Genomic DNA, 22917 nt, shown 5'->3' with positions numbered 1-22917 from the left:
CCTGGGCTTGCCTGGGATGCAGCGATCTCCCGAGGGGAATTAGAGCCAGGCCGGCTCCATCATTTCTCCTTCGGGAAGCGCAAGCCTGGAGCTGGATGGGGCCAAGTGTTGGGGAAGATGAAACAAGAAAGCCTTATAAATATGATTGCCTGGCAAGAGATTTAGGAAATACAGAGCTTGAAATGGTAACAAGTTTTGAGATACCAAACCTTAGGTACTGCACAAGTAGAAAACAACAGTACAGCCAGGATGAAGACAATCCCCTCTCTGGTTGAACAACGCCCTTACCTACAGGTAGGTCCAAGGGTCAAATGGAGTGTTCTATCTCAACCCCCAAAATGTACAGTTCATCCCACACCTGTAACCCTCCCCTGAAGCATCAGGAGTCTGTGACCCCATTGGCCCAAGTCTTGTTCCAGCCCACCTTGAAGCCCCCTGATAAGGGGTCCCTGAGGAGCCAGACGCTCTCTTGGAACTCCCACCCTCATGGAACTCCCACCCTCATAGAACTTCCACCCTCATGGAACTCCCACCCTCTTGGAATTTGCACCCTCTTGGAACTCCCACCCTCTTGGAACTCCCACCCTCCTGGAACTCCCACCCTCTTAGAAATTCCCCTCTCTTGGAACTTGAACCCTCTTGGAACTTCCACCCTCTTGGAACTCCCACCCTCATAGAACTTCCACCCTCATGGAACTCCCACCCTCTTGGAACTTCCCCTCTCTCCTGGAGCATCATCTTATCTCCCTCTACCCTTGCCTCTCCCTTCCCCCATGCCCTCGGGCCTGCCACATGTCGCATCTGGCGACCCCAAGCAGGGCCTTTCACCCTCTCTAATAAACCAGATATCCTAAGAGCAGCCTTCAGAGATCTCTCATCTCCAGCCATCCAAACCGTCCTGGAGCCCAACATCCCCACAGCCGAGGGTGGGACAGCGGGAGCCGGAGCCTGGTGCAAAGCCAGCCGAGGGTGGGACAGCGGGAGCCAGAGCCTGATGCAAAGCCAGCAGAGACATCTGCTAATCCTCCCCTAAGCCCGCTGGGATGGATTTAAAGGGTGTTTTTGTCGCTCGCCCCCAGGATCAAGATCCTTAGAGGATAAGCATCCAAAGGAAATGAAGGGATTCTTCTCCCCGCAGTGGGGCACAAAAAGTGTTATGTGTAGTAGATATAATTCGCGCCCTTCCTAATATAAAATATGTGATATTGAATATTTGTTGGAGTATACACGTTTGTATTAGGAGTCCCCCCCACCCTCGCAGGCGAAACCTGGTGTATGTTAAACCTGATTTACAAGTGAAAGGATGTGGCTTGGCCAGGAGATGGGAGATGGGCCATGGCTGGAGAGATACAGGAACCCCAGGCACTGATCATCGGGTGAACGACCAGAGATGGATATCATGGAAACCCTCAGGCAGATCGTTCCCGTAAACTTCATCAAGGAATTCAACAACTCTGGACACTGAATTGTTCTTCTTCACCACCAAAAATGAAAATCTTATTAACCTATGGACTCTGAATGGAAGACTGACTGCTGAAATCTTGGCCTCAGGTGGAATTTTCCCTATAAAAACCACTTGTGCCAGGATGGAGGTGTGAGCATAGGAGAAAACCTCTGCTGAGGCTGACTCCTTGTCACACACCCAGGGTCGATCCCCGGGCTCGGCTCTGTTCTTTCCTTGTGGCTGGCTAGATAGAATTTGATTGCAAAACAAATATTTTATTTTTTCATATAAATTTGTCTGGACAAATTTTCATTAATAACAAAAGGGAGAAGCGGCTCCTGCTGGGATGTCCCTGGGAGATGTCACCTCCCCCGTGCTGTCCCTCGGTGCGCAGGGATGCTGCCCTGAATTTGGGCTCAGGAGCTGCCAGATGCCCTGGTTTTATCCCAGCATCTGGCCCACAGAAACATTATCCGGCAGCCCAAAGCTCTGCCTGCCCTTTAAACCCTGCAGGGGTGCAGAATTGCTTTGCACTCCAAAGGGTGGAGAGCCGGAGGAAAGGGTTTTCCCTGATTTCTGTCCCGGTCAAAGCCGTAGTTGGGGCTGTAACAGCGTGTCCTGCCTGTCCTCAACTTCTCTTCTAAGGATGAGAGGGAAAGACGTCAATGGATCAATGGGAAACTTTATTAAAAAATGAAAAATCAAGTTTTCCAGCTTTGAGGTGTAACCTCTGAGCGGTGGTGGCATCCACACAAACGCTGGGATGGCTGTGCCAGGAACGTGGGCACTCACGGCACCCAGGGATGGCTGGGGTGACTCGCAGGGTTGTGTTTTTAAAACCAACAGATCCCTTCTAGCGCCTGAAATCCCACACCTCTGCCAGGAGGAAACGTGTGGAACAAAGACACGCCACCATTAATCAGCTCTGGAGCTCGGGGCTTGGCTCGGGGACCTCTTCCCAAAACCACGTACCCACCTCCCACGGTGCTGGGCACAGCCCTGCCCTGCCTGGAGCCGGGCTGGCTGCTCCTGCTCACCCCGCACATGGCACCAGAGGGAAATAATGGCTCCTTTCTTTTCCAGCTACCAGGAATGCACCACACCTGGTGCCCCTCGGGGAGTGTTTGCTGTCCCGGCGGGCGCCAAGGCCGGATTGTTTGCCCGGGGATTTTTTTTTTTTTTTTTAATGAAATATTATTATTAAAAGCTAATTTGGGCCCCTGAGAGCGTGGAGGGGAAGGCAGAGGTCTTGGCTGGCACTGAGGAATGTCAACAGGCTGGGGGTGGGTTTGGCTGGTCCCAAAGCCCTCCTGAGCTGCAGGAGATGAGTTTGTCTGGGCTCTGCTGGAAAACAGACAGGGGCATTGCCACACATGCAGGGGGCACATTTACCACTTCAGCCACAAAATCGGGGTTTGAAATACCTCATCCTCATCCCCAGATTAGCTCCCAGTCTGTACATCCCTTGGGAGGCTGCGGTGCAGCCTGGCAGAGGGAAACTGAGGTTCAGGAATGCGCCAAAGACGGCACCGAGTGCCAGTAGCAGGGAACAAAAGAGATTAAAAACTTTCCACTTGGGACTCAACAGCTCTAAAAACACTCCTGTGTGTTGGGGACACCCTGATCCCCAAAAAGCTCCAGCCCTGGGGTTTGGAAAAGCACCAGGAGGGAGGAAGACTGGGGCAGGCGGGAGGAAGAGCGCAGCAGATCGGAGGAAGGAGAGGAACAAGGTCCTGCTGTGCAGGGGCTGGCTGGGCACCAGCCGGGCAGCAGTGATTTATTATTTACATTCCTGGAGGAGCTGGGAGGACATCAGGCTCTCCCTGAGCCTGGCACTGTGCTCAGCCTGCTCCTGGATATGGGAGTTTATGTCCTTGCTGAGCTGCACTGGGTGGAGATGTGGATTTTCCTAGCAGAGACCTTTTGAGAAACGTATTTGTTGGAGGAGGGAGAGATTTGAGCCAAGAACAGATCCTGGTCTTTCCAGAGCCCCCCTCCCCGGGCAGGGACCACCAGGGACTCCCTCCCCGGGGCAGGAGAGCCTTGGGGTGCAGGGACCTGTGGGGATGCAGCTCTGCCCGTCTCATCCCAGCATCCCTGATGATTTTTGGGGATGTTTAAAACCCTTTCTGCCCTGGTGTCTCTGGTTTCTGAACCACCTTGAGCAGCCATCCCAGCCGTGTGCAGCCTGGCCAAAACAAACATCAGCATGTCCCTGTCCTCTGTCCCCTGTCCCCTGTCCCCTGTCCCCTGTCCCCTGTCCCGTGTCCCTGTCCCCTGTTCCCTGTTCCCTGTCCCCTTGCTGTTCCTGGCAGTTCTGGAGGCAGGAGAAGGTCTGAGGTGAGGCAGGAGAAGGTCTGAGGTGAGGCAGGGGAAGGTCTGAGGTGAGGCAGCCGCTCCTGCCATCTCAACATCTCCTCTGGGATGTCTTGGCTGCTCCTCCAAGAGCTTGCCAAGGGCAGAGGCGGGCACGGAATGAAGGCAGCAGCCCATGGGGAGTGCAGGAGCCTGTGCTAGATCAGCGGATATAATTAGAAAAGCAGGGACAAGGAGATGAGCTCCTGTGCCCAAAAGCTGGGCTAGTTTTCCCAGCTCCAGCAGCTGGGCTAAGAAAAGCTCCGACCTCCCCCTGTGCCATGGCTGGGAGCACAGGGAGGAGCTCCCAAATTCCAGATTTTCCCGGGATGGGGTGTCTACAGCCACTCTGGGGGACAGCCACCACCATCACCTTGACCAGTCAGTGTTCTCCCGCCCCCTCAGCTGGGCCCACCACGACTGGGCAGTGTCTGCCCCCCAAAAACACTCTCCGAGTTGACTTTGCCAACCAGCTCCATGTCCAGCTTGTGTCTCCTCATGTTTTGGTTCAGGCAAGAACCCCCAAATGGCCCCCAAATGGGCCCAAAATGACAAAACCCTCTGGTGGTAGGGAGATGGTGGATTTGTATGGGAACATCTCCACCAAATGAGATGACAGACTGGGAGACTTGGGAGTGTTCAGCTTGGAGAAAACTCTGGGGAGATCTTCCAGCACCTTCCAGTGCCCAAAGGGCCTCCAACAGAGCTGGAGAGGGATTTAGATGGGATATTAGGGAAAAATTCCTCCCTGGGAGGGTGGGGAAGGCCTGGCACAGGGTACCCAGAGAAACCCCTGGATCCCTGGAAGTGTCCAAGGCCAGGCTGGACAGGCTTGGAGTGACCTGGCCTAGTGGGAGGTGTCCCTGCCCATGGCAGGGGGGTGGAATGAGATGGTTTTAAGGTCCAGACCAGGAAATCCCAACCCCCCAAGCCAGAGTTTCCCCATGGAAGAAGGAACTGGATGAGAGATCTCCATCTGCAAACCCACCTGGTCTCCTCTGGCAACACTGACCCCCTCTAACAACTCCCAAAACCTCCAAACTCACCTCACAGCAAGGATTTACCCTGGATATCTGGGTACTGCAGAACACACCTGGGCAGGCTGGGGCAAGCAATATTCCTGCTGGATTTCTGGGAGATACCCAGCTGGATAGGAGAGGAAGGGATGGAGGGAACATGGAGAACCAGAGAGAGAGACAGGTTCTACAGCAACAAATCCTTGAAATCCTGAGCCCACAGAGAAGATCAGTCCTGTGGGTGTTCAGGAGAGGCACGTGGGTGCAGGATGAGACCCAGCCTGGTGCACTGGGCTCGTTCTCACCTCCCCTCCAAAACAAACCCCCCTCATCCCATTCTGCTCCCAACTTGTCCCTGGCAGGCATGGATCTGTTGGGCATCACCCCATAGACCTTCCCAGCAGGGAAGCAATTCCCTCCAGTGCTGCACAGACAGTCAGTCACTGCTTATCCCAGCTTTTCATTCCTGCTTTGGATCATTATTGGTATTCCTGGTGCTGGGCTTCCAGAGGAAAACAGATCTTTGGGCCACATCCCAAGGGATTTGGTAAATTCGTCACCCGCAGACGCGCAGATATTTATTTAAAAGCGCCTCTTGTTATGTTACTTGGCAACTTCTGAGCCCGTGTGTTTCTCCAGCTGATAAATATTTGTGAGGTTGGTTGTGTGAAGAGCAGCATGTGTTAATGATCTGATTGCCTTTTTCCCGGGCTCCCTGCGAAGGGAACGGGCTCCGTTGCCCTTTGGTGGAGAAGGAGACGGAGGTGCTGGTCACCAGTGGCTGGACACGAGCCCAGCTGTGCTCAGGTGGGCAGGAGGCCAAGGGCACCTGGATTTTTTCAGGAATGGGGTGGCAGCAGGGCCAGGGCAGTGCCTGTCCCCTGTGCTGGCACTGCTGGAGCACCTCCTGTCCTGGGGAAACTTCTGGGCCTCTCCCAACAAGACCTGGAGGGGCTGGAGAGAATCCAGGGAAGGGAACAAAGCTGGACTCAGCCCCAGGAGCAGCTGAGGGAGCTGGGAAGGGGCTGAGCCTGGAGCAAAGGAGGCTCAGGGGGGACCTTGTGGCTCTGCTCAGCTCCTGACAGGAGGGGACAGCCGGGGGGTCGGGCTCTGCTCCAGGGAACAGGGACAGGAGGAGAGGGAACGGCCTCAGGCTGGGCCAGGGGAGGCTCAGGTTGGACATCAGGAAGAGTTTCTTCATGGGAAGGGTTGCTAAGCATTGGAAAGGGCTTTCCAAGGAGGTGGTGGATTCACAATCCCTGGAATTACCCAAGGAATGACTGGATGTGGCACTCGGTGCTCTGGTTTCATTGGGGTGGTGCATGGTGGTGTTTGGTCAAAGGTTCACCTTGACCAAAGGTGCACCAAAGGATCACCTCAGTGATCCCAGAGGTGTTTTCCAACCTGAGTGACTCTGGGATTCTGGGATTACACCTGGAGCATCCTGCTGGCTCTGGAGCACTCGCTGGCCTGTGATCAGGATTTGGCCCTGGAGGAAAGAGAGGCTCAGAATGGGCTCAGACAAAACTCATCCTTCTGACTCAGGAACCAGAAAAAGCCAACAGGACCCACATCTTCATCATGGGGTTTTGTGAGATGGAAACTCAGCCAAAATCCCTGAGAACCTGACTGCCAGCCCTGCAGCTCTGCAGGAACTCCTGCGTGGCTCAAGGGGACTTTCAGCTCCCTCTGCCAGGACAGCCCTTGGCTCCAGCCCAGCCTGGATCACGAGGCAGGAGCCATCCCAATTTTCTGACAAGCCTTAACAGTTATCTTTGCTTTCCTTGCTCTTTAGGGACCTCCTTGGACCTTCCTGCCACCCATGGTGGGGCTCAGCCTGCTCCTTTCCCCCACGGAGGTTCCCGGGGCTGTGGGGTGATGGAAGAGCTGAGTTTTGGGTGCTTTGGGGAAGCACCTGGATTACTGCAGGATCTCAAGGTGCTGTGTCCACCTCCAGGATGGAGCATCACAGCCCACCTATGGCTCCTGTCATCACAGCCACCGTGTCCTGCTGGAACCCTGGGATCCTGGAACGCTTTGGGATGGGAGGGACCAGGGATGCCACTCCCTAGACCAGGTTCCTTGGAAAGGGCTCCACAACCAGAAGATGAATCCGGGGGCCCAGCAAGGCTTTACCCGTGCAGCAGAGGTGTGGGGGAGCCAGAGGGGTTGGGGGGTCCCTGCCTGCTCCCCAGTCCCAGGGACAGGGGTGTCTGGGCTCCCGGCCTCGTGCCTCCATTTCACTTTCAGATCCCTCAAATAATAACCGTGTTTGCCAGCTCCTGTGACAGGAATGACTAATGGGAAAGATCCTCTGTGAAGGGAAACAAGAAATCTCCTCGTTTCACCCTTTCTTTGCTGGATTTCTCTGACAGCTCCGGGAGAAAGCAGATTTTTAGCCCTTCAGCAGCTCCAGCAACACCCTCTTAACTCTTAAGCTTCCCTGTCGGGATATAACTCCATTGAGAAACTTTTTTTTTTTTGCAGCCAGTTTATCCACATTCCTGCTTCATCCACATGGAGCTATCACGCACCGGGTGCCTCCGACTGCCGATGCAACGTGGTTTTCACAGTGCATGTGGAAAACACCCTCCCCATCTGCCTGTTTTTTTTTTATTTTTTTTGCAAGTCAGGGGACCTGTCTTTCTGTCTCTCTTCCCGTTTTTCCTCGGGATGGGTGATCCAAGGTGGCGATGGCAGCAGCAGGGGATGCCCGGGGCTGATGCTGCAGCCCCCAGGGACGGGCTGGGGGCTCTCCCGACCCCACCTCTTGTAGGACAAGCTGCTGCTCTCTCCCAGGTGTTGGACTTTCAGCTGCTTCTTTCCCTGCTTTTTTTACACCTGAGGGGGCTGGGGGTTGATCCCTTGGGACGCCAGCAAGGAAGAGTTGGAGGAGGAGGGGATCCCTTCCCTGCGTGGAGAACTGAAGCCGCACAGGCACCGCGCCGCTTTTAAATGCCCCGGCGAGCCAGCAGGGGCATTTCAATTTAAATTTCAGCCCCTCCAGACATTCCTCCTCTGCCCTGTTGCCATCACAAAGCCGCACTGGGGACAGAGTGCCCGCTGTCCTTGCGTGAGCCCGGACACGGCAGCCGGGGAGTCGCACCGCTCCGGCATTTCCACGCCTGTTCTCAGCCCGTTCGCCTCGCAGCCTTTGCAGAAAATAAATTCCCCAGCCAGGCTGAACTCGGATGACAGCATCGCTGCTATATTTAGCCACGGCAGATCGCCGCTCCAACCGGGGCCACACATAAACAAACCCCCGGCGCTCGGAGCCCGCCTGGAGAGGGCACGGCCGGGGGATGGAGCAGCCTCCCAGTCCTGCCTGCCCCGAACTGGGGGTGCCCCGTGTCCCCCCGGAATGCCAGCACCTCCCTGGAGGGCTCGGCGCTGGCACAACCCGCCGGAGCAGCTCTGAGGATGAAGGATGTGCCGGAGGGTGCTGGAAGCAGAGCGCCGAGAGATGAGGGACATGCCAAAGGTGCGAGTGGCATCCCCCGGCTGGGACTGCACCCGCTGGCTCCCAGCTGGAATTCGGCAAGCTGTCGGCATCCCCCACCTCCCGTGGACTGGGCTGTGGGGCAGAAAATGCCAGAAAATGCCCCGCTAGAGCTGTGCCCGCCCTTCCTACCTCCACTGCACATCTCCCTGCAGCTTTCCTGCGGGCCTCTGCCTGCTCCTCTCCCTGCCCGACCCTCTGCCGTGGCCCATGGGGCTGCCCGGGGATCCATGGGGCTTCCAGGAGATCCATGGGGCTGTCCATGGATCCATGGGGCTTCCAGGGGATCCATGGGGCTGTCCATGGATCCATGGGGCTTCCAGGGGATCCATGGGGCTGTCCATGGATCCATGGGGCTGTCCATGGATCCATGGGGCTTCCAGGGGATCCATGGGGCTGTCCATGGATCCATGGGCCTGTGCATGGATCCATGGGGCTGTCAATGGATCCATGGGGCTGTCAATGGATCCATGGAGCTGCCTGGGGATCCATGGGGCTGTCCATGGATCCATGGGGCTGTCAATGGATCCATGGGGCTGTGCATAGATCCATGGGGCTGTCAATGGATCCATGGGGCTTCCAGGGGATCCATGGGGCTGTCCATGGATCCATGGGGCTGTCAATGGATCCATGGAGCTGCCTGGGGATCCTGGGGCTGTCCATGGATCCATGGGGCTGTGCATGGATCCATGGGGCTGTCAATGGATCCATGGGGCTGTGCATGGATCCATGGGGCTGTCAATGGATCCATGGAGCTGCCTGGGGATCCATGGAGCTGCCTGGGGATCCTGGGGCTGTCCATGGATCCATGGGCCTGTGCATGGATCCATGGGGCTGTCAATGGATCCATGGGGCTGTCAATGGATCCATGGAGCTGCCTGGGGATCCTGGGGCTGTCCATGGATCCATGGGGCTGTGCATGGATCCATGGGGCTGTCAATGGATCCATGGAGCTGCCTGGGGATCCATGGGGCTGTGCATGCATCCATGGGGCTGTCAATGGATCCATGGGGCTGCCTGGGGATCCATGGGGCTGCCTGGGAATCCATGGGGTGTGGAAAAAGGGAAGAGGTTCGGATGTGCAGCAGGGTCCGTGCCTGGCTCTCTGGCAGGCCTTGTCCTCCTGCCCCAGCTCCTCAGGTGAACGAGAGGATGGGGATGCTCAGGGGGTGCTCAAGGAATGCCCAGGGGGATGCCCAGGAGGGTGTGGAGCATCCAGCATCCCAACACCCTCCTCTGGAGTGGAGGGATCATCTGGCCTGGGGGACCCCTGGCAGCCACAGGTCCCCAGGGCAGGCACAGAGGGTCGCTGCTCCCCCCGGGCACACCCAGAGCCGCGGACGGGGCTCTGCGCTGCACTGCAGCAGCTCCAGCCCCGCTCTCTCCCGGGGAGCTGGCAGAGGGGATGCCCACCTTCACCCTCCCTCCACGGCAGCGCCCGCTCCGCCTGCTCCGAGCCCGGCTGCCGGGCCAGCGAGCGGGATGAGCCGCCGGGAGCATCAACGAGGGGCTCCTGTCCTGATGGGGATGGGAGGAGCTGGGAGGGACCCCCGGGAGCATCAGCGAGGGGCTCCTATCCCGCTGGGGGTGGGAGCAGCCGGGAGGGACCCCCGGGAGCAGCAACGAGGGGCTTCCGTCCTGCTGGGGATGGGAGGAGCTGGGAGGGACCCCCGGGAGCAGTAATGAGGGGCTCCCGTCCCGCTGGGGGTGGGAGCAGCTGGGAGGGACCCCCGGGAGCATCAACGAGGGGCTCCTGTCCCGCTGGGGGTGGGAGCAGCCGGGAGGGACCCCCGGGAGCAGTAATGAGGGGCTCCTGTCCCGCTGGGGATGGGAGGAGCTGGGAGGGACCCCCGGGAGCAGTAATGGGGGGCTCCTGTCCCGCTGGGGATGGGAGGAGCTGGGAGGAACCCCCTGGAGCAGTAATGAGGGGCTCCTGTCCTGCTGGGGATGGGAGCAGCCGGGAGGGACCCCCGGGAGCATCAACGAGGGGCTCCTGTCCCGCTGGGGATGGGAGCAGCCGGGAGGGACCCCCGGGAGCATCAACGAGGGGCTCCTGTCCCGCTGGGGGTGGGAGCAGCCGGGAGGGACCCCCGGGAGCAGCGGGCAGTGCGGTGGGCGTGCACCCACGGCCTGGGGACCGCGGTGGGCGCTCCATCCCTGCAAAGCCCCCGAGGCAGCGGTGCCTCCTGGGGTGATGTCCCACGCGGGGATGCCCGTGTCGGGGTGGGGAGGAAGGCTGGGTAGCCACGTCCTCGCCAAGCCGGGGAGGGAGGCATCGGCGGCTCCCGGGGTGAAGCCTCAGGCGGGGGAGCCCCTTGCCATGACGTCCCCCCACGTCCTCCCTCCCTCCCCACCGCCGCTGCTGGGCGAGGGCCACCCAGCACCGAGGCAGATGACATAATTCCCAGCAACTGCACGTTAATCACTCGGCCGCCAGCAAACCTCCTCGCCGCGAATCCAACCCCCAGCCCCAGCCACCGCTCCCCTCCCTGACATCACTGCCGAAGAAATAAAGAAATAAAGAAGAGAAGACGAGGGAAAGGTGACGAGGGGGGGGAATAACCTGGCCCTGGCACTGGCACACAAGTCTTGCCCCCCCTCGCCGCTCCTCCCCGCCTCGCACTCTATTTTTGGGTGCTGTCACATCCCAATGGCCCCGCGGGGCCAAATCCAGGCAGCTGCGACTTTAGGCACAAACACGGCTCCCTCCCCTCCATCACACCCGAAATCGGCGCTGGCAGCCCATCCTCCCCCCCCACCCCCTCCCCAAAATCCTCCCCTCCCCCTCCCCAAATTACATCTGGGTGGGTGGTTCAGGCGCGCGGAGCTCCAGCATCAGGTCCCCCAGCTCGCTCTCTGCGCACCCCACCTCTCCCCACCCCCAGGAGACCCCCTCTCCCTGTCACCCCCCACCCCATCCCGCCTCCCCCTTCTCCCAGCGCCTCTTCCCAGTTCCTCCCAGTCGCTTCCCACCCCGAGCCTTACTCTTGGCGGGGATGCTGGTGCCCGGCAGCGACGGCAGCAGGAGCGGCCAGGGATCGGGCAGGGATCAGGGATCGCAGCCGGGCGGCCGCTGCCGTCCGAGGGGTCTCATCTCATTTTGTCCTGTGTCACCAACACACACACACGCACACACACACACACACACATTCGCAGCCACGTTTCCCCCCCCTTCTTGCGGCAAACGGCGGCCAGCCCCGACCCCACCCCCTGTCACAGCAGCAGCCTAACAGCGAGGACCGGGAGGATGGAGGAGGATCTGCTCGCCTTCCCTTTAACTCTTCCCTCGCCACCCCCCCAGGTCAGGGCTCTGTCCCCGCGGAGCTGGATGGGGATGCTGGGATGCTGCTTGCGCCTCCCTCCCCTCCTCGCCTTCCCCCGCAGGGCCCCGGGATGTTTGGGGTCTGCCGGTGCCCTGGCTCCGTCCCCCGCATCCTCGTCGTGCCTCATCGCCCTCGTGCCCCCCCAAAAAAGAGCCCCCGAATGCAGCTGAGCCCTGACATTGCTGCAGGCGGTGGGGCAGGGGGTGTCTCGGGGGCACGGCCGGGGTTTGAGGGGCACGGGCAGCCCCTGGGTGACAGACCAGGCTGGGGGTGGTGGGAGCCAAGTCTGTCTGCCTGTAGCCACCATGAAAATCCCATTTTGGTCCCTATTTGCCCCCACTTGTAGGAGCAGAACCCTTTGGGGTGGAGGGGGCACAACCTGAACCCCTGGGAGCCTCCAGTGGGGGTGGGATGGGGATGTAAAGTCGTTTTTGGGAGAGGAAACATCTCCCATCCCACGGAGAACCCAAGGAGCCGAGCTCACAGGGGGTGGGGACAAACTCCCCAAATCTCCTCTTACACTGATGAACTGAAAAAGGAACATCCAAATGGCCAAGGGCTGAAGGCAGGGCAGCCCCTGACTGTGACACTGCACCGAGTTGTCTTCTCCAAGGAGAAATGAGAGGTGCCAGCAGGAAAAGGGAAAGGGAAAGCTCACGATGTCCCTGCTCCCAGTTCAGGTCCTGCAACACGCTCTGCTTCTCCCCTCGGCCTTTCCATGGATACACGGATGTTACCCCGCTCCTGCTCATCTCTCCGGAGTCCCAGGAGGCAGGAAAGAGGCAGGAATTGCTGCCACTGAATTCTGCAGCTTTCCAGGGAAACGGCAGGGCGGGTAATTAATTATTCCTGCTAATAGTGCCGGACAGGCCCTCGGCTGCTCACCCAGAAGCACAGGCTGTGAGTATCTCCCTGCACAGGTTGTTGCTGACAGCGCTCCAGGGGCTGTGTGTGATCCTGCTTGGATGGAAAGGGCAGCTGAGGCTCCCTGATTTACTTACAGCCTGTCACCTTTGAGGACCAGGATTAGACCAGCTGGACAAAGCCACCTCTGCTGTGGGTGGGGTTCTGCTGCTTCCCACCAGCACTGCCAAGAAATGCAGCAATTTAAGTCCAGCATGGAAAACTGAGGGGTTCTGTCCTGTCCTTCCTGGGCAGCCTGGTCTGATCTGAGCCTGGAAATGCAGCCTCATTTGGGAGTCATGCAAGGGTAGGAGGTGTCCTACAGGAAGCTCATGGAGATTTTTGTGTTGCTTCAGCTTCAGATGAACCCTACTCCACCAAGATGAACCCAGCACACACCTCCAGGACTGAGCTGCACCTGATGGGAGATGAGCTCCAGCTGCCCTCTGCAAGGGACACTGGAGCGCTCCTGGACACCCCAAGGGGATGAACAGGAGCCTGCATGTGTCCCCCTCCCCAAAATGGGTCATGCCTAGGCTGGGGCAGGTCCAGTTTTGGAACTGAGAATCAGAATCCCAGAATAATTTCAGTTGGAAAAGACCTCTGAGTCCAAAAGTTAACCCAGCCGTGCTAAGGAGAGACGCTCTGATGGTGTTACAGTTCCACCAGGCCAGCCCAGCATGCTGTCCCCAGCTGCAGCTGCCCATGGACACCCAAGGAAGACTGAAACAGGTCAATATTTCCCCTTGGCACTCTCCAGAACCTCCAAGGGAGAGGTTTTTGCCATGTCCAGACATCCCTGGGAGCTGAGAACCCTCAGTGAGTCCATCCCCACCGCAGGGTGCTGCCTCCTCGGGTGTGTGAAGCCCAGAGCCTGTAGGACACCCCCATTCCCTCCCATCCCAATCGCTGAACCTTTTGATAAGGATTATCCCGGGTCCAGCGCTGGGGCTGCAGGATTTTCACCTTCCTCCTTGACACCGAGAGCTCGCAGATGCAGATTCCCCGCGGGATGAACTCTCTCTCCTGATGACAGCACTCTGCCCCACTCCTCATCCTCACCCTGGCCCCGCTAACATCCCCAGTGGACTTTGTTTTCCCTGCTTTGCCGAGTGTTTTGTGTGCCTTGCTGCGGCGATGGCGCTCCAGCCGTCAGCTTGCAGCGAGTCCCCGGGAGAAGGTGCCAACTTTAACATATGCCTGAACAGTTCTTTTCAGACATATACAAACTGGAACAATGCCTCGCTGGGAATATGCTTGTTGGTGCAATTTGCCAACTGTGGCTTCAGATCTGCTCTTTTCAGCACGCACCGACTATTTGTAGACGGTGCAAAAGCCGGGATCGCCGCGCGCACGGATGGGGGCTCTGGAAAGCTCTCTCCAGGCATGCAGGAACCAGCAGGGAAGAGAATCAAGGGCTGGAAAAAGACCTCTGAGTTTCACAAATAATGACCAGATCAAACATTTTGCTTCTGAGAACCTCGGTCCTTTTTTCTCTTTGCTTTAGGGAAGCCAGCACTGATTTCTCCACTACCTGAAGCGTGAGCACGTTCTCACTTTGTGCGAGCAGGACTTTGCTCAGCTCACCCCATTTCCTGGGTTCAGACATCTCCCAGTGCTTCCTCCATCACTGGTGTTCACCTTCCAGGTAGGACATCATCGGGATGTGACCCTGGTGCCACTCAGGGTGTCACTACTCTGTCACCCCCTTGGAAAAAAGGGCTGACCAACCTTGGCTGGACGTTCCCCTAACTCCTTCCCATGGGTTTGCAGACACCACGGTGATGTTTGAAGTAAATTTGGGAAGATGACAACAAAGTGAGACCGGGGTTGTGGCCAGGGAGGTGGTCAGGCTTTCCAAGCAGTGGAGATGAAGCAGAGGAATTCTCTCCCCGGCACCGATGAGGACGCAGCTCTGCCCTTGCCCACGTGCCAGCCTTCAACTTGCAAATTCCCAGGGCAGGGATCACATCCTGTTCTTTGCCCATGGGACAATGGATGTGGAGGTGCCCACGAGCCAGCCCAGGAGCAGGAGGGTCAGTGCTGAACTCCCCGTTCCCCATGGAGCACTGCCAAAGGCCTAAGTGTTTGAGGCAGCAAATCATCAAGGGACCATTGTTCATAGGAACCTTGGTGGAAATATTTGTGTGTGTGTGTGTGTGTGTGTGCTGGCATCCAATTTGGCAATGGTTACTCAGCACAAGTGGGCGGCCTGTCCCTTTCTCTCAGCTGGAGCCTCCTCCTCCTCACAGGGACCCAGAAGAGGGATGAAAGGAGAGCAGATGGTTTGGGGGTGCTCCGAAATACCAGTGCCAAGGGCTGTCTCATCATGGCAGGCTGAACATGCTCGAGAGCAAGGAGGTCTCTCCAAGGATTGGGGAGATGCAAGAGGTCTGTGAGCAGTTCTTGGGGATATTGATGGTTTTGTTGGATTTTGAGGAGAAAGACCAGAAATTGAGATCTTCGGGGTGTCATGTCAAGAAGAAGAAATATTTGGGGTATGGGGTTTTGTATCAAAAATTCTCTTTAAAAGTCCAAAGGAATTTGAGGAGCTGATGCTGGAAATGGGCTTTGGGCAGGGGCCTGGAGTGACAGAACAAGGGGAATGGCTTCCCACTGCCAGAGGGGAGGGTTAGGTGGGATATTGGGAAGGAATTGTTCCCTGTGAGGGTGGTGAGGCCCTGGCCAGGGTGCCCAGAGAAGCTGTGGCTGCCCCTGGATCCCTGGCAGTGCCCAAGGCCAGGCTGGACAGGGCTTGGAGCAACCTGGGCTGGTGGAAGTTCTCCCTGGCCATGGCAGCGATGGGATTAAATGACCTTTAAAAGACTTTTGCAGCTCAAACCAATCTGTGATTTTATGCTGAAGGGACCCTGCTGGCTTTGCTAGGAAGAAGCCTCAGGGCTTCCTCCAGGTGAGGATCCAGGGTTACAAGCCTGGTGAGCTGGCCAAGGCAGGCATGCTCCGGGTTACCTCCTCTTTCAGCACCACCCCAGATCTGTCACAGTCCTTCCACGGAGAAATTCCCATTGAAAGCTTCGCTGCTGCTCTCATCCCTGCAAAAGTGAATGGAGAGATTTGTCCTGACCTCCATCCCCCTCCACAGCTCCCGGCATTTCGCTTTGCTCCAAAGCAACACTCTGCTGCTAGAATCAGCTGAGATGAAACCGAGCTGGCTCCTACACACCTTGGAGCTCAGGCAGGGCTGCTTCCCACACAGTGTCTTTCACCCAAATTAAACAGCTCCCAGCTGAGCCCTGCCATCCATCACGCCAAGCTGCAGGCACAGCTCGGGTTTGGCAGCTTTTACACCTCTGTGGGTTCAGGTTTTGCAGGGAAAGAGCAGGGACCTTTCCTCTGTGAGCGTGTTCCAAGGGGTCTGCAGCCTTGGAGGCTTTGGGACATCCTTGGGATCACGCTGGGGTCAGTGGGAGGCTGATTGTTGTTAAAGACAGCCAAGAGCTGGGCACTGAGGGCTGTTCTGTCAGGAAGGAATTCTTCCCTGTGAGGCTGGGGGTGCCCAGAGAAGCTGTGGCTGCCTCTGCATCCCTGGAAGTGTCCCAGCCCAGGTTGGACAAGGCTTGGAGCAACCTGGGATGGTGGAAGGTGGAAAGCCCCAGGTTGGAATGTGATTATCTTTAATCTCGTGACTCTCTGATTCCCTGATTTTCAGGCTGCAGTGCTGGACATTCCTGGGTGCAGACTGGCCACTCCTGGGGCTGTCACTCCTCGAGGACGTACTGCTGACCACACCCTGCTGCCCACACCATGCCAGGTGAGCAATCCCAGCTCCTTGTCTGCGTTGGTCTGAGCTCAGTTCAGTTTTCCAGGTGGTGCCTGAGAGCTCTGGAGGCTTCCCGGAATATCTGAGGCACCTACAAGGGGGAGGCAGACATGGAATGGGGTCTCCATTGGCATCACCTGTGATGGAGACCCTTGCTGGAGACAACGCTGCCTGTTTTGAGATTGAGGTCAAAACCTCATTGAGTTGGGGTTTTTGTTGGATATTGGGAAAAATCTCCTCACTGAAAGAGTGGTTAATCATTGGAAGGGGCTCCACAGGAAGTGGTGGAGTTGCCATCCTTAGAAGTGTTCAAAAAACGAGATGTGGGGAAATGTCTTAGTGGGTGTGGTGGTAGTCAGTCAAAGGCTTTGATCTGGGAGGTCTTTTCCAACCTGAGTGATTCTGTGGGTTTAGGACAAGTCTAGGACAAATGTTTCCATCTATTTGAGGTGGGAAATGGAGCTTGGGCCACCTCAGCTCCCTGTGCCGGGCACATCTGTGTCCGTATCCACACTCATGCCAGATAGTCACAACCAGTTTTCCTGTGGACCCCCCTGCAGAGAGGACTGATTTTTGGGGTCATTTTAGCACCTCTCCCCACACATCTGAGTGGCAGAAGAACATCTTCCAGCTCCTTAGTGTAGGCTCTGGGCTCTCCACATCAGCCACTTCAGCCAGGTGGAAATCTCCGCCTCTCTGCCACAGAAAGGCTTCAGGGGGAAAACATCATTATCCCAATTTCTACCTTTTTTTGGGATCTGCTTCCTTGGCTGGCAGATCCTCCAGCCCCTCACAGTCTGCTTGCTGGAGAGCAGCCTGGGGGAATGACCTTGGCCTCAAATTCCACCAGGAAAGTCCCCGTTGAACAAGGCTGTTGTCAGAGTCACAGTTTACAGGCATCCCAGGCAACCGCCTTGGGCTTTTTCCAGTCCTCCAGGGAGAAGCACAGTCCCAGAAATCAATAACTGAGTTCTTCTGAAAGTCAGCAGGACTCTGGCGTGACCCAAACCACTCTCTTCAGTACTTTCTCTCTGCTGAAAGCAAAGAAGGGGTCCCTGAAGGGAAGCAACCCTCTGTCCCATCCCCAGGGGTTGGTTTGCTCAGTGCCCACTGTGTCCCATCCTTCTGGGCACTGACTGCCCAGTTCCCCCAGAATGGAGCCAGGCAAGGGGAGCCAAGCAGGCTTTGAGGGAAAATAACTTCATTTTTTAGTGGAAACAGCACCCTGAGGCTCTGCTGAAGCAGGGAGAGCCAATCCCTCCTTGTGAGCCCCCAAAATTAATTTCATCTTCAGATATTCTCCCTCACTCTCTTTAAAATTAGGATTTCTTTCCTGACTCCAACAGCTCCTTATTGAACATGCAATAAACACCCAGACCCTCCCACATTTGTGTTTCCCCCTCCCCAAAACACCCATAACTTGCTTAATATTAATTTTATATTAATTCCTCTCCCAGCAGTGCTTTCTCCACATATCTGGACTACAATTACTGACTTAGGAACTCTTGTTCTCCTGCCTTATTCCTGCATCTCCCAAAAAAAAAAAAAATAAAACAACAACCCAGCATAAAACAGCAACTGAGGACATCCCCTTGGTGCAAAGGCACCTCCTGATGTTGGGACACCACAAAGTCAAAGCTGAGGCTGACACATTCTCCTGCCCAAGGACGGGAGCTGGGCTTGGAGCCCAGAGAAGATGTTTCCCTGCCATTAATGGGATGAATTCATGCACAATTTGTGAATGAAGGTGACCAAGAGGCTGAGGGATGCACCGACACAAGAGCTCCACATCCCACCAAAGGTCAGTCCTGCATCCCCCTCCTGTGCCTGTGCTTCCAAGGGAACAAAGGAAAAATGGAAAGAGCTCAGGAAAATGCCAAATTTTTAATGGCTTGAGAAAGCTGAATCGTGGCCAGAGATGCAGAGAGGTCGGATGGGTTTGTGCAACAAGGGGGAAGGGGTGAGTGGCTCATGGACTGACCCCATTTGTGCTCTGAAGAACTTTTGGGGGCTTCATGGCTTTGCCAGAGGAGCTGGGAAAAGGCACAGGGAAAGGCAAGGATGGAAAGATGGAGCTGCCTGAATTCCCAAGTTCACCCGTTTTTTAGCAGTGAGGGTGTTCTACCAGCTGGACAACTTACAATTGGATCCTCTCCCAGTCTTTAAACTGAGCCCATCTGTGTTTTTAAATACTAAGTTTAACCCCAGAAATGATGATACAGACAGAAAAAAAAAAAAACAACCAACCTATTAGCCACTTTCTGGAAAGGTCTGGATCCCTTGCACTTCATGACCCCTTGGAAACCACAAGAAACTTCTGCACCTCTCAGAAACAAACTCCAGGATGTTTGAAAATCCGTTTGTGCTGCGTCCAGAGCGGGGTAGCAGCAGCTGAAGGTCACAAGCGCCGTATAAATAGAAAGGAGGTTTTGTTGTGACATGTCCATCCGGAGCCATTGCTCCTGGCTATGCCATCTGGGATGGGAGCAGGAGCCTGAGCATCCCCACTGCAGCAAAGAGAAAGGGATTCTGTCCTGCCAAGGATGACACCATGCAAAGGAGGGCGAGAACCACGAGGTTGGAACCCCGCTCCTAATTTTACCGGTTTTGGAGAAAAATCAGAGGTGTGATGGAGCTTTGGAATGCAAATTCCTCCTGTGGGGTTTCAATCACGCACCCAAGCAGGCAGAAGGAAGTTTTCAGCCATGGAGAGCATTTTCTGCCTGGGGAGTGGTTTGCAGTGACCATCCTCTCATTTGGGGACCCCATCAGAAGGGGTAAGAGGGGTTCTCTGGTGGCCTTCAGCATGTGCTGCTAGGATTTTATCCCAAGCTCTAACCACATGCTAAAGATCTTTTTTGGCCAAAATCCTCCTTAATTCCATTTCCCTGTACCTGACATTTGCCTTCCTCGTGTATTTGGTGATAAATTCTTCACGGCCTGGAGCTTGGTGCAGAACAACACCAGGAGGTCGCCTGAAGCCACGGGTCATGAGGACTCCAGCAACACCCTGTGGATGTCAGGAAAGAAGGGCAGGAAGCCATGGGGGAGAAACCTCTGGAATCTTGTAAAACCAGTGGGAAAGACACTGGGATGGCAGAGCTTGAGCCAAGGAATGGGGTGGGCAGGTGAAGGTGTTTGCTGAGGCAATTCCTGCAGCTCTTGAGGCAGTGAGAGAGGAGAGGAGAGATCTTGGCTTTCACCTCTCAGAGATAACTCCTGGTGTTTCAGGAAAGCACTTGGAGAGGGACACGGCCTTCAGTCATCTGGGTGGTGGCCAGAGAGTGGCTCAGCTCTGGCTGCCTGAGGTTCATCTCTTCAGGGAATCTGCTTTCCTGATGGAAGGAGCAATGTCCTGTCCTGTCCCAGCACAGGTGAACCCCAGAGAGACCCAGGCTGGGGCCCAGGGAGCTGTGAGGGCTTGGTGAGGGCCCTTTTTTGGGAAACCTGACCCTCTTGGGAGCAGCTCCTCTGACAGCTGCTCAATGCTGCCTTCCCCTGCTCTGTGATCTCACTCTTGGGAGGTCTCTTTTAGCCACAAATCCAGACCAGGAGCAGCACCCTGCCCTCAGGACAGCCCTTTTCCAGGCTGTCTACACCTCTTTGAGAACAAAAAAATGTGGATAACTCCCCAAATTACCATCTCCTGCTACTGCTGGCTGGAAGGAATTTGCTGATCCGAGGAAGAGCTGGAGGTCAGGGATGCCGGAGCCACGGCAGGGTAAATCCAGGGCTTCAGCAGCACAGATGTGTTCCAGCCTCTCCCACTTCAACACAGCCTTGCTGGATGCATTGTTATCTTCCCACAGGATTATTTTTACCAGGTGATGAGGACAGGATCTGGAAGTCCATTGAAGCACCTAAAGATGGCTTGTTGGAAACCCATGGGAATAAAAGGAGGACAATGCCAGCTTTCCTTTTCAGCTTGGAGGGCATGACTCTTTCTCCCTCTCCTTGAAGGACAGCTGGGTGTGTGGCATTATGACCACAGAGAGGAAAATCTTTTCTCTCCTGCTCTCACTGCTGCCCTGGTATTGGATTGTGTGATGGGTCACACCTATTGATCACAGCAGGCTAAAAAAGACACAGCCCATAAATAACTCCTGACGTCCCCAGCTGGGCCAGAAATCCTGAGCAAAGGGCTCTGGGGAGAGCTGCTGTTGGTATTTCTCTGTCCTCCTCCTCTGGGGAACGCTGGGCACAGGTCTGGGTTCAGCCAGATTCTTGCAGTGCTTTTGCAGGAGTTTTCTTAGCAGGGGCTGGGTTATCTCAGTCCTTGACCCATCCCTGCCTGGAAGAGGCTGGAATGGGGCACTGCTGCTGCCCAGCCCTGTGCTGCTCCCGTGCCAGCACTGGGTTTAAGACATGAAGGCAAAGGTGACTCCGGTCTGCCCTCCCTTCCCCAAAACGAGTCACTCCTTGTGCTCAGTCTGCCCTCTGAGCCCATGGAATGCACGAGTTTGGCAGAGGAACGGTAAGAAAAGCAAGGCAGGGAGAGCAGGGCAGGGGGATCAGATTGTGCCTCCTCAAGGAAACAGCCCCAGATGGTTCTGGGGTGGAGGAGCAAAGCCTGGTCCCTGCAGGGCACCAGGGACCCTCCCAAAATCCAGGCTAGCTGCTGGCCAGGGCACGAGGGGCAGCAGCAACCCCCTCAAAGCTCTTCCTGATGCTCCACCAGGTCCCACGTGCTCCACGTGGCCTGAGCACGGTGAGGGACATGTGAGGAGAGGAGAGGACCCAGCCTGGCACCGTCCCTCTCCCTCCTCCCCCGTTCCCTTGTTTTTACACAGCTGAAAATAAAAAAAAAAAAAACAACAAAAAACCATTCCCCACGTAATGATGATTCGGCCAACAGGTCAAGCCAAGCATGACAGATCCCATCCTGGAGCTGGGGTCAGGCAGCAAATTGCAGCAGTGCAATTTGAGACTGAGAAAATTTGAAACTGAGATTCCTGTGCTGAGGGGCCAGTGGGGTCCCCCCAGCATCCTCCTTGCCCTGGCTTTTTGGGGGGCTGGTGGGGGGGGTCCAGCCACTGCCAAAGAGAATTTGGGAGCAGCCTTGGGGCATTTCCCACTTTATCAGAGCCCATGGCAACATTTTTGCCTGATCCAAGAGTTTTCTCAGCTTCCAGCATTCGACAGGGCACGCTGTGTCCTGCATTTTCCTGGCGGAGGGGAAGAGGCAGGAAATTATTCCAGGGGCAGCGAGGAGCTGCGGGTCCCTTGCAGGGGAGCCAGGCTGGTGCTGAGAAAGCTCCAGAAGCCTCCCAGATGATCCCAACCCAAGGAATAAAAGGGAGATGGAGAGTCAACCAGGGAGGGGAAGGTTTATTTAGAGAAAGAACCGTGGGCTGCCTGCCCACAGCAGGCTTTGAGCTGATGATCTGCACGTGCCGTGCTCGGGGGCGGCTGGGGGAAGGAGTCCACTATTAAAAGCCTGGCAGAAGCTCTGCTGAATCCTGCTGGAGCTCGGGGAGGGCCTGATCCAGCAGGATCCCACCTCCAGTGTCACCTCATCTGACCCTGAGACACATCCAAGGCAGCTCGCCCTCTTTTCTTCCAGGGGTGCACCCAGCACTGGTGGGGAACACCAGAAATTCCAAAAAAAAAAGGGGTCCTTTGAAGGATTATCCAAGATTTATAATTGTCAGAATCTGTGGTATTGATGGTTCTGAGATTGTAAAATGTCTCAGTCTTTCTGTTCTGTTGCTAAAGAAGAAGCCATAATCTGTTTGTGTTGTTTTTTTTTTAAGATTGTTTATTTTTGCTTATTTCTAATGTGTTGTGCTGCCCTGCTGTAGGTTTGTTTTGCAGGACGGCGTGTGGGGCTCTGCTCTTTAGTGGGATGTTATAAACATTATATATTAGAAATTATGTGTGCTATATTTATAATACTGTGTTAATATTCATTATTTATGTTGAATAGTGTGTTTTTAGCTTAAACTAATAGAAAAATGGTAACATTATAGTGAAATATGGAGGGTATGAAGAAGAAAAAGGACAAAACACACTTAATTTTTAAATTTTGTTTCTTTTGAACTTTTAATTTAGAATTTTAAAATTTTACTTTTGCACTTGTGCTATACTTAATTATTACTTATATTAAATACTTAGAGCTTGTAATTCATTTTGTAAGATTGAAAACTCTTTTCCATGGCCAGAGATCACAGCCAGTGTCTCTGGGGGCTCTGTCCAGGGGGGTTTCTGACCCCTGCCAGGGTCCCAGACCTGCCAGGGCAGTGAGGGAAGCTCTGGATTCCCACATATAATGTGCCCAGAGCTCCACAAAAGCCCTGAGCATCCTCTGGGAATAGGTGAGGAAGGGCTGTGATGCTGTGGAGAGGCTGGAGCTGTGCAGCTTCCCACCCTCCTGAGCTGGGTGCAGCCTGGAATGCCAATGATCCTCGGCATTAATGGTGATCCGGGCACTGAACCCATCCCTGGGCACTTCTCATCCCTCCAGACACCTCCCAGCGATGGGATGAGCACAGGAGAATCCATCTCCTTCCCTCTCCATCCCTAAGCACACCCTGCTCCGGGGACAGCTCTGCCTGAAGTGATTAAGGTGGAGATTCCAGCCAAGGGCACTTCCCGGC

The 22917-nt window shown here is 55.7% G+C and overlaps 1 protein-coding gene and 1 long non-coding RNA gene across 4 annotated transcripts in view; one reads left to right on the top strand and one right to left on the bottom strand.

Annotated features, from left to right (window-relative positions):
• Positions 1-11439, bottom strand: part of LZTS3 (leucine zipper tumor suppressor family member 3) — a 51158-nt gene extending 39719 nt beyond the window's left edge. Inside the window, exon 1 of the mRNA XM_021526819.3 lies at positions 11300-11439. The gene's annotated coding sequence lies outside the window, so the exon portion shown is untranslated. The remainder of the gene's footprint in view (positions 1-11299) is intronic.
• A 54-nt stretch (positions 11440-11493) lies between these two features.
• On the top strand, positions 11494-21493 carry LOC116183546 (uncharacterized). 3 transcript variants are annotated; one of them, XR_004148185.3, is made up of 4 exons: positions 11494-11615; positions 14793-14931; positions 16211-16312; positions 17782-21493. It is a non-coding gene; the product is annotated as an uncharacterized LOC116183546 (long non-coding RNA). The 3 variants fall into 3 exon arrangements; XR_014954593.1 differs by having other exon boundaries at positions 11494-14188; XR_014954594.1 differs by having other exon boundaries at positions 11494-14188; positions 17779-21493.
• Positions 21494-22917: the final 1424 nt, after the last annotated feature.

This window comes from Lonchura striata, chromosome 4, assembly GCF_050655825.1.
Source record: "Lonchura striata isolate lonStrDom1 chromosome 4, ASM5065582v1, whole genome shotgun sequence".
Taxonomy (NCBI): domain Eukaryota; kingdom Metazoa; phylum Chordata; class Aves; order Passeriformes; family Estrildidae; genus Lonchura; species Lonchura striata.
The sequence above is the reverse complement of the archived record's forward strand: the minus strand, read 5'-3'. Positions and strand labels throughout refer to the sequence as shown.